A 12,110-nucleotide genomic window follows, 5' to 3' on the forward strand; every position below is an offset into this window, starting at 1 on the left:
ACTGGTTGCATCACAGTCTGGTTCGGCAATTGGAACGCACAGGAGTGATGAAAACTGTAAAAGGTGGTGAACACTGCCCAGTCCATCACGACTAAACTCCCCACCATCGAAGGCCTCAAGAAGGCAGCCAGCATCATCAGAGACCCACACCATCCTCATTTCACTCCTGCCAGTGGGAAGAGGATATTGGAGCCTGAAAACTGTAACGTCCAGGTTCTGGAACAGCTTCTTCCCAACAGCCATCAGACTATTAAAGCACTAATCTCCAAATAAGCTCTGAACTACACAGACTTGGGGCATTGTTTTTGTCTTTTTGCACTATTATTCCTCTTATTTCTTTGTTTGTCTGTTTTTATGTGTATGTATGTATATATGTGTGATATATGTATACATATATATATATTTCATTTATTATATTGTGACGCAAAGGGTCTATTTCTATACTGTTCTATGTACTGTGTTGTAATACACTTTGCTGACTTAAAAGCAATGGAAACACATAAATATGAATATGTTAAAGCTGACATGCCAATCTCGTTCTGTAGAAACAAGGAACTGCAGATGCTGGTTTACAAAAAAAGACACAAAGTGTGGCAAGTAGGTAAACATAGGCAAGGGGGGATTCTGATAGGCAGATGGTTGGTCAAATGCTAGGGATAAAAGAAAACATTACCTATAATTTTCGCCAGAGTTGCTGCCTGACCCGTTGAGTTACTCCAGCACTTGCAGTAGAGTTTCTGCCTTAGAGTGCCTATGACCTGGGTTTGATCCTGACTACAGGGTGGTGTCTGTCGGAGTTTGTACATTGTCCCTGTGACCTGCGTGGGGTTTCTCTGGAATCTCCGGTTTTTTCCCACACTCCAAGGATGTACAGGTTTGTGGGTTAATTGGCTTGTTATAATTGTAAATTGTCCCTAGAATGTGTGGGATATCGTTAGTGTGCGGGGATCGCTGGTTCGCGCGGACTTGGTGGGCTGAAGGGCCTGTTTCCATGCTGTATCTCTAAACTAAATTAAACAAGACACTTTGTGTCTATCTTTAGAATGAACAGGGCTCTGTTCTAGAACACTGTGCTGTACTGCTCAGCCACGTATCTCAGGGCTGGGGTGCAGCAGTGGTTAAAAGCACTTACACTTAGTGAGATGTAAACTATAATACCCCTACGAATTCCTCAATTGTGAGGATCAACAAATGTGGAACTGGGCCATGGCTGCAAGTTTCAGACCTTCACAAGGAATAGAGAACAAAGGGAGGGTGGCATGGGGCGCTGCACAGTGGCTCAGCAGTAGAACCAGGTTTGATCCTGACTGCAGGTGCTGTCTGTATAGATTTTGTAGGTTCTCCCTGTGACTGCGTGGGTTTTCTCCGGGAGCTCCGGTTTCCTCCCAAATTCCAAAGACATTCAGGTTTGTAGGTTAAACAGGTTTGTGGCTTTGGTAAATAGTCCCTAGTTTGCAGGTTGGAACTAGTGAATGGGTGAACGTTGGTCGACGTGGACTCTGTGGGCCAAAGGGCTTGTTTCCACGCTGTACTATAAACAAAACTAAAAAAAGCACAGGAGAAATTAGCAGTGTAACACGGCAGAGAAAGATAAATGAATGGAATTTGTTCACGGGACCTTTCATCGCCCGGCGTGGCTTAAAATCGGCCGGCGGGGACTTCAACATCGGGAACCTCGATCGCTTCGATTCAGCAGTTTGATTATAAGCCGTGCGGGGTGATGAAAGGCCCTGCAAACGGTTCAGCTCTTAGAAAGCGTCTGATACCCACTTGAATCTTTCGAAAGCTACAACGTGATGAATGCAAATAAAGCCAAACAGAAGAACCAACTTTGGAGGGGAGAGAGAAAGAGAGATGGGGAATACAATACTAAATGACGTGAGTGATCGTGAATGAGGGACTTACCTGCAAGCCAGCCAAGAAACCCGTTCGACTGGAGCCCTTAATGACCTGACCCATTTAAATGTGATACCCATATAAATCTTTTCCATCAACCAATACATCCAATTAGTTCAAATAGTAATTGTACCCGCATCAGACAGCTTTAAGAAATTCTCTGTGAATACCTTCAGTAATACTTGAAGGTCAAAACACAATTGGTGACACGTTGTGTTAATATGATGTTAATAGAGACATTTAACAAGCGCTTAACAGTGACACCCCCACTGTCTCATGGAAAGCGGAGATTTTAATTGATTTTTATTCACCGAATTTTAAAATCCAGATTACAAATCATGGGAGAGATTGTCCCCCACCTCTCAAAACACGGGAGGGTCATTCCCCCCCCCCCACTGGAATTTCTGCCCATGCTCTCTACGGTATATATGCACAGGGTTTCAGAGTGCTGTCTTGTGTGAATGTACACAACATGACCCTACAAAAAGTTACATCTCTAAGTTTGTGGATGACACAAAGCTGGGTGGCAGTGTGAGCTGCGAGGAGGATGCTATGAGGTTGCAGGGTGACTTGGATAGGTTTGGAGAGTGAGCAGAATCATGGCATATGCAGAACAATGTGGATAAATGTGAGGTTATCCACTTTGGTGGCAAGAACAGGGAGGCAGATTATTATCTCAATGGAGTCAGATTAGGAGAAGGGGAGGTGCAACGCGACCTGGGTGTGCTTGTACATCAGTCACTGAATGTAAGCGTGCAGGTACAGCAGGCAGTGAAGAAAGCCAATGGCGTGTTGGCCTTATTTTGAGAGCATTTGAGTTTAGGAGCAAGGAGGTCCTACTGCACTTGTACAGGGCCCTGGTGAGACCGCACCTGGAGTATTGTGTGCAATTTTGCTTTCCTAATTTGAGGAAGGACATTATTGTTATTGAGGGAGTGCAGCGTAGGTTCACCAGGTTAACTCCAGGGATGGTGGGTCTGACGTATGATGAAAGAATGGGTCAACTGGGGTTGTATTCACTGGAATTTAGAAGGATGAGAGGATATCTTATAGAGGATTGGACAGGGTAGTTGCAGGATATTCCCGATGTTGGGGAGTCCAGAACCAGGGGTCACAGTTTAAGAATAAGGAGTAGGCCATTTAGAACTGAAATGAGGAAAAACCTTTTCACCCAGAGAGTTGTGAATCTGTGGAATTCTGCCACAGAAGGCAGTGGTGGCCAATTCACTGGATATTTTCAACAGAGAGTTAGATTTAGCTCTTAGGGATAAGGGAATCAAGGGATATGGGGAAAAGCCAGAACGGAGTACTAATTTTTGATGATCAGCCATGATCATAATTAATAGTGGTGCTGGCTCAAAGGGCCGAATGGCCTACTCCTGCACCTATTTTCTATGTTTCTATGCTTCCATGTTGTTGGAAGGAACTGCAGAAGCTGGTTTACTCCAAAGATAGACACAAAATGCTGGAGTAACTCAGCGGGTCAGACAGCATCTCTGGAGAAAAGGAATAGTTGACATTTTGGGTCAAGACACTTATTCAGGAGGGTTCTGACCCGAAATGTCTCCTATTCCATTTCTCCAGAGATTCTGCCTGACCCGCTGAGTTACTCCAGCATTTTGTGCCCATATCCCTCCATTTTCTTCATCCATCTAAGAGCCTCTTGAACCCACTATCGTTTCTGCCTCCACCACCACCTCTGTTAGTCCATTCAAGGTTCCCACCACCTTCTGTATAAAATGGTTTCTATGCACATTTCCTTAAAACTTTACCCCTCTCACTTTAAACTTATGCCCTCGAGTCTTTGACATTTCCACTCTGGGAAAAATGTTCTGTCTACACTATCTATGCCTCTCTTCATTTTATATGTTTCTATCAGGTCTATCTCAGCCTCCGGCATTCCAGAGAAAACAATCCCAAGTCTGTCCAACCTCTCCTTGTAGTTAATTACTAAAGAAGTACGTTAATGACCAGATAGTACTTTTCCGTAACGTCGAGTGAGGGGATAAATAGTAGCAGTGGATGTACCATTTACTTGTAGTGAATGGGTATACTGTACCTATTTGCGTATCTGTTTATGGTTCTGTAAGGCATATATTTGAATGGCCAAATACAGCCTTTTGGGATAGTGCAGTGGCTGTCAAGCCCTGTTGTTCTTAGCATGGCTGTGGAACAATGAATCTAATCCCAGTCACAGGCTGTTTCAGTTCAGTGAAGCAGGGTGGCCCCCTGCAGCCTGCAAACCCCTCACACCAAGGAGAGCATTTTAATTTAAGGACACCAGCCTCAGGAGTATGTTATTCAGCCCCTCATACTTGTTCCTCTATGGGATCGCAGCTGACGGTGTAACGAAACCCACTTTACTGCACATCTCCAATTATCACTTGATTCCTTACTCTCTATAACCCTATCGATCAGTAATTAGCAAGCCTAGCAATCAGAAAAGCTCAGTAAAGGAATGAAGGTACATACTGTATACTCTGAGAGCTTGATCCAAGGTATCCCATGAGTTGCTTGTGAGCAATATTGTGGCCTCTGTGAAATGTTTAAACTATGTTAAGTATTTTTTAGGAAGGAACTGTAGATGCTGGTTTACATTGAAGATAGACACAGAATGCTGGAGTAACTCAGCGGGGCAGGCAGCATCTCTGGAGAGAAGGAACGGGAGATGTTTCATGTCGAGACCCTTTTCAGACTTCAAACATTATTTATTCTGTTACCAGGTTTAGAGAGAAGGCATGCACATACTAATATCAGTATAAAGTTAATTTTCTCCACTAGGTTCTAATGGAAAGGAATTAGAATAGAATATAGAATAGAATAGAATAGAATGCCTTTTATTGTCATTCAAACAGACAAGGTTTGAACAAAATTTCATTCCAACAGTCACGACATTATGTCACAATGAGGTTTTCTAACATAAAGACCTTGAGATTGTTTTGCATTTTGGTCACAATTTGATGGATTATGCTTTGGTGGACTATTGGGATGTTTTAGTGGAGGCATTGGAGAGGTTGAGTCGATGGAGTGGGCTGCTGGAGGCCCTGAAGCAGCCTGGGGCTCCATTAGACACCGCTCCAAGTGACTGAGCGCACGGAACAAACGTGGCTTGCGGTGGCACGAAACGGTGGAACAGCTGTAGAGGACATCGACACATTGCCTGGACAGGATGACCCCAGCAATATCGATCCAGAGCCCTCCCACCAGAACAACGCACCTTCACAGTCAAGGTAAAGCCCTTAACATTTTTTGAAATAATTCGGACTTCAAAGGCACAAAGCAGCAACTAAAATGCAGCGACTCTTGTGTGCTGAATCAGTGTGGTCTACTGTGTGTGATGGCGGCACAGTGGCGCGGGGGCAGTGTTAGAATTGCCGCCGTACAGCACCAGAGACCCGGATTTTACCCCGACTGTAGGTGCTGTATGTACAGAGTTTGTACGTTCGCCCTGTGACCATGTGGGTTTTCCCCGGGTGCTCTGGTTTCCTCCCACACTCTTAAGACGTACAGGTTTTGTAGGTTAATTTCCTGCGGTTAAAAATTGTAAATTTTACTTCAGAGTCACGTGAGTGACTACGTCAAGTCAAGTCAAGTCAAGTTTATTTGTCACATACACATACGAGATGTGCAGTGAAATGAAAGTGGCAATGCTCGCGGACTTTTGTGCTAAAAGACAAACAACCAAACAAACTATAAACACAATCATAACACACATATTCTTCTACATAATAAATAATGGAAGGGAAAAACGTTCAGTAGAGTTAGTCCCTGGTGAGATAGGCGTTTACAGTCCGAATGGCCTCTGGGAAGAAACTCCTTCTCAACCTCTCCGTTCTCACCACATGGCAACGGAGGCATTTGCCTGACCGTAGCAGCTGGAACAGTCCGTTGCAGGGGTGGAAGGGGTCTCTCATGATATTGTTGGCTCTGGTTGCACCTCCTGATGTATAGTTCCTGCAGGGGGGCAAGTGAAGTTCCCATAGTGCATTCGGCCGATCGCACTACTCTCTGCAGAGCCTTCTTGTCCTTGGTAGAGCAATTCCCAAACCAGATGGTAATGTTCCCGGACAAGATGCTTTCCACCGCCGCTGCGTAGAAGCACTGGAGGATCCTCGGAGACACTCTGAATTTCCTCAGTTGCCTGAGGTGGTAAAGGCGCTGCCTTGCCTTACTCACGAGTGCTGAGGCGTGTGATGGCCATGTCATATCCTCGGAGATGTGGACTCCCAGATGTGGACTCCCGTGAAGACCCCGTCCAGCATGCATGCGCGACATATAGTGTCTCACGCAGTGCAACAGCGACGAACGGGAGTACAGGCGCTCCCGCAACAAATTTAAAAACGGGACCTCCAGGTAAGTAACTTACGTGTTTTTTCGAAACCCTTGTTCTGGTTTGTTCACCCACAGGATCATGAACAAGGGAAAACAAGCAAGAAAGGTCGTACCCCGTTCGACTCCGACGGAACAGGAGGGTTCCATCAGTGGGGGGTGACCGGCGGCACCTGTACCGCACACGCTGCGGTCCACAGTCACCGACAGCATTCTGAGCCGAGCCCAGCGCCGCTAGCACAGCCTGAACAACCGCAGCGGGCTGGAGGTAAGGCAAAACGGAAGTCGGACCGGCCGGTATACTCAGACGAGTCCGGTGCGGAAGACTCACCGCCCGAGAGTGGCAAAGGTGGCCGTTTGAGCCGAATGGAAAGGCTCATGGAGCAAATGCTCCAGCGAGACTTGCTCCGGGAGATGGGACAAGATCGCCAAGGGAGCACAGGCACTCCCGCTCCAGTGCACTACCATGCACTGGCCATCGCATCTCCCTCAGCAGAGGGGAGCGTTGGCGACCAGGACTGGGCTGGTCAAGAACAGGGGTCACTGGCTGAAGATACCGGGAGTATGCTTGTGGTACAGGAACAGGAAGAGCTGCTGGGAGTGGTGAACCGCTACGCGGCGACACCGCGAGCCGGACGGCCGTTACAGCCTAAGCTGGCGGCCAGCATTGACTACCTGTCCTTTAAACCACTGCAAGAACAGGTAGTCAATGAGGCGTTGGACCTGCTGAAAACTGCATTTTGCTCAATGTACCTGCCGTCAATAGTCAAATCTGGGGGTACATTAGGCAGGGTATCAGAACCCAAGAATTAAAACTGCAGAAAATATTGAAGCTCTTGACGCTGGCTATTACCTCGTATGCTCGTTCCGTGGACGGGGTAGACATGACAACTAACCAACAAGATACCCTGGCTCTACTGTGCAACACACAGTATGAGATTAACAACCTCCATAAGGAAGCAATAAGACCTGCCCTCAAGCCTAAATTTGCAGGACTGTGTAGAACACCAGCCTCAGAACCACAGATCCTGCTATTTGGCAAGGACTTGCCCAAGCAAGTCAAAGACCTGGATGAGGAATCCAAAGCATTTGGCCTCATGAGGGCAGGACCTGGAACGAGCAGAACCACGCAACCCAGACGGCAGTACCCCATCGCATCCACCAGTCGGTGTCAACTTCATGGGACTGGTGAAAGCTCGGGGCCCGCACACCATCTCTGGAAGTCTTTTTTAGGACAGGGCCCAGAGCGGGCCCCATGGAAAATGCGCCACCCCACAACAGCACCACCCCGACAGACAAGGAACCAGAAATAGAAGAAATGAATACACCACCAATAACAATGGAGGTAGGTGGGTCTGGTTCCTACCAGTACATAAAAGGTGGGGGGATTGTGCTAACGGGAGAGACTACACCTGTTTATGGAAGCATGGCAGACTATCACACTTGATAGTTATATACTTAACAGTATTTGAGGATATAAAATTGAATTCATTCAAGAAAACATGCCACCAGTTCAGCATTCACCCCAAAGGGGTTTTACCCTCTCACTAAAAGAAAAACGGGAGGGACAAGCAGAACTGGTGAGGTTACAGACAAAGGGTATCATAGAGAAATCTGAACATGTGTAACGGGTATAGCTTGGACCCAATAGCAGCACAGAATTAGGCAGGTATAGCTGGTGATGAACTTTATTACGATACTGTAACACAGAGTAGTAACACAGGAATGGGTACACCGTACTCACACAGAGGCTCAGGATTGAGCGAGGGTTCCAAAGAGGGGCAGGCAGGAGACGTAGTCGGGAAATCGCTGGAGAGTCTTGCATGAATGCTGAGAACAATCTGGCACTGTGTGAACGGTGAGGAGAATCTATATACCGGGTTAATAGGTGATCAGAGGCAACTGAGTGCAACAGGTGAGGAGAGTTGGGCTGATGAGAGGGGAGTGGCAGGCAGGCAGGTGAGGAGAAGGAGGGACCGGTGGAAACGTACTGGGAGGTGAAGTGGATGAGAATGAGGAGAGGGCAGACTGTGACAGAACCCCCCCCTCAAGGGACGGCTCCTGACGTCCCAAAACCAAAAAAAACAAAAACAATAGAGAAAATAAACCCAATCCCACGCAGAGTTGGGTGGGAGGAGGGGGACCGGAGGAGGGCTAATATTCGTCCAAGACATCCATGTCCGCATCCTCCTCCATGGCATCAGAGGAAAGCTCCGTCTCGTCGTCACTGGGCGCCTCAGATGGAAGAGGGGACAGAGTCTCAGGGGCGGCGACCCCTCTAGGAGTGGCGGACTTGGACGGCTGGTCGGGATGACGCCGGTGAAACTCCCTGATGAGGGAGGCGTCCAGGATGTGTCGAGCAGGAACCCAGGACCTCTCCTCTGGACCGTAACCCTCCCAATCGACCAGGTATTGGAGACCCCTCCTGCGACGGCGGGAGCGCAGGAGGCGGTGCACCGTAAAGGCGGGGCCTCCGTCGATGAGACGAGGAGGTGGAGGAGGAGGGACTGCAGGGACCAGGGAGCTCTCCCGGACTGGCTTTACTCTGGGCACGTGGAACGTAGGATGGACCCGCATGGAACGAGGCAACTTGAGCCTCACAGCCGCTGGGTTGATGACCTTCTGGATCTCAAAGGGACCGATGAACTTGGGTGCCAACTTCTTGGACTCGACCCTCAAGGGAAGGTCCCGGGTCGAAAGCCACACCTTCTGACCCGCGAGGTAGGTGGGGGCCTGGGTGCAGTGACGGTTGGCAGCCGTGGCGTAACGGTCCACAGAGCGGAGAAGAGCCGCCCTGGCTTGGGTCCACGTCCTGCGGCAGCGACGAATGAAGGCCTGGACGGACGGGCAAGAAACCTCTTTCTCCAGCACCGGGAACAGTGGAGGCTGGAACCCGTAGGCACACTGGAAAGGGGAGATCCCAGTGGCCGAGCTTGTCAGGGTGCTGTGGGCGTACTCCACCCACAACAACTGCTGGGACCAGGAGGAGGGATGCTTGGACACCATACACCGCAGCGCCGTCTCCATCTCCTGATTCTTCTTTTCAGTCTGGCCGTTGGACTGGGGATGAAATCCTGACGTCAGACTCACGGTGGCCCCCACAAGCGTGCAGAACTCCCTCCAGAACACAGAGGCAAACTGGGGTCCCCGGTCGGAGACCACAGGGACGGGGAGACCATGGAGCCTGAAGATGTGGAGTAACATGAGCTCGGCAGTTTCCTTGGCTGACGGAAGCGTGGGCAGGGGCACGAAGTGAGCCATCTTGCTAAATCTATCGACCACGGTCAGGATGGTGGTGTGACCACTGGATGGGGGCAGGCCGGTAACGAAGTCCAGGGAGATGTGGGACCATGGTCGATGGGGTACAGGCAGTGGAAGCAGATGACCCGCAGGAGCTTGGTGTGAGACCTTGTGCTGGTTGCAAACGGGACAGGCGTTGACAAACTCCCGAGTGTCCTCCTCCAGCGATGCCCACCAGAACCTCCGTAGCACCATCTCCTTGGTCCGCTGAATGCCGGGATGACAGGTGAGTCGAGAGCTGTGGGCCCACTGAAGGATGTCGGATCGCAGGGCAGAAACCACAAACAGGCGATCAAGAGGGCATGCGCTGGGTCCTGGCTGGTTCTCCAAGGCCGCCTTGACCTTCTCCTCCACTTCCCAGGTGAGGGCGGCAACCCTGTGCGAGGACGGGAGGATGGTGTTGGGGCCAGAGGCAGGCTAGGCTCCTCCTTCGCCAAGAACTGTCGAGAGAGGGCATCGGGCTTCACGTTGCGGGACCCAGGTCGGTAGGAGAGGGAGAAGTTGAAGCGGGTGAGGAAGAGAGACCAGCGGGCCTGACGAGAGTTGAGCCTCTTGGCTGACTGGAGGTATTCCAGGTTCTTGTGGTCAGTCCAAACCAAGAAAGGCTGCTCGGTTCCCTCCAGCCAGTGACGCCATTCCTCCAACGCCAACTTAACCGCCAACAGTTCTCGGTTGCCAATGTCATAATTCCTCTCAGCAGGGGTCAGGCGTCGTGAGAAGAAGGCGCATGGATGGAGCTTCTGGTCCCCGGCAGCCCGCTGGGACAGAACAGCTCCCACCCTCACGTCGGAGGCGTCCACCTCCACCACAAACTGTCTCTCTGAGTCCGGAACTTGGAGGATGGGGACCGATGTAAACCGTGTCTTGAGTGTCTGAAAAGCTTCGTCAGCCACGGCAGACCACCGGAACGGAACCTTGGAGCAGGTGAGTGCCGTGAGGGGTGCGGCCACAGTACTGTAGCCACGGATGAACCGTCGGTAAAAATTGGCGAACCCCAGGAACCTTTGGAGCTGCTTGCGGGAGTCAGGAACAGGCCAGGTGGTGACAGCAGAGACCTTGGCGGGGTCCATCTTGATGTTCCCTTGGCCAACGATGTATCCTAGGAAGGAGACTGATGGGGAGTGAAACTCGCACTGCTCAGCTTTAACGAAGAGCGAGTTCTCCAGGCGCCGATGCAGAACTGCCTGGACGTGGTGTACGTGTTCCTCCTTTGTCCGTGAAAAGATGAGGATGTCATCAAGATAGACGAACACGTACTTGTTCAACATGTCTCTGAGAACGTCATTGACCAAAGGCTGGAAGACGGCCGGGGCATTGGTGAGGCCAAAGGACATCACAAGGTATTCATAATGTCCCGTGGGAGTGTTGATGGCGGTCTTCCACTCATCTCCCTTTGATGCGGACCAAGTGGTAGGCGTTGCGTAGATCCAACTTCGAAAAGATGGTGGCCCCCTCCAGGAGCTCGAAAGCAGAGGAGATGAGTGGGAGAGGGTAGCGATTCTTCACCGTGATGCCGTTGAGCCCCCGGTAATCTATGCAGGGATGCAGAGATTTGTCCTTCTTCTCCACGAAGAAGAACCCAGCCCCAGCAGGAGACGAGGAGGGACGGATGAGACCAGCAGCCAAGGAGTCGTTTATGTATTTCTCCATGGCACCTCTCTCAGGGGCGCACAGGGAGTAAAGGCGACCCCTAGGAGGAGCAGAACCAGGCAGGAGGTCTATGGCGCAGTCATAGGGCTGATGAGGAGGAAGGGAGGTGGCCCTAGACTTGCTAAAAACCTCCCCAAAGTCATGGTACTCGGCTGGGACCCCCGTCAGATCTGGAGCAGAACTGGAGCAGGTGGCCGGTTGAGGAGCTGAGGCTTGCTTCAGGCACACTTGGTGGCAGGAAGGGCTCCAACCCAAGATGACCCCCGTCCTCCAGTCGATGTTGGGGTTGTGTCGCCGAAGCCAGGGGTAACCCAGGATGAGGGGAAGACGGGGAGACTGCAGGATGTGGAACTGGATGGTCTCATGGTGATTACCAGACAGGAGCATGCGCACTGGGACCGTCTGGTGAGAAACAGTCCCCAGGAGATGGCCATCGAGGGCATTGGCGGGAACAGGTTCAGGCAGGGGAACACAACTGATGCCTAGCTGGCGGGCTAGTTCCTTGTCCATAAGATTAATGTCACAACCAGAGTCGATGAAGGTGGCGAGGGTGTGAGAACCATCAGACAACAGCAGACGGGCATGACACAGAGGGCGTCGGGCAGAGGAAAGTTCAGAGGTTCGACACCAGTAATTCCTCCGCTACTGGTGAGTCTGGCCTTTTACTAAACACTTGGAGATGTAATGACCCGCCAGGCCACAGTAGAGACAGAGGTTCCCCCGACGCCGACGTTCCCGTTCCTCGGGAGTGAGACTGGTGCGACCCACCTGCATGGGTTCGGGTTGCCTCGACGTTTGCCCCGACGAGGGTAGTCCAGTCTCCGGAGGAAAACGAGCTTGGGTGGATAGCTGGCGGTCCGCCTGTCCCTGTCGCCTATCCCGATGTCTCGCCAGGATGCGTCGGTCCAGACGGGTCGTTAGCTCGATAAGCCCAT

This window comes from Amblyraja radiata, chromosome 8, assembly GCF_010909765.2.
Source record: "Amblyraja radiata isolate CabotCenter1 chromosome 8, sAmbRad1.1.pri, whole genome shotgun sequence".
NCBI lineage: Eukaryota > Metazoa > Chordata > Chondrichthyes > Rajiformes > Rajidae > Amblyraja > Amblyraja radiata.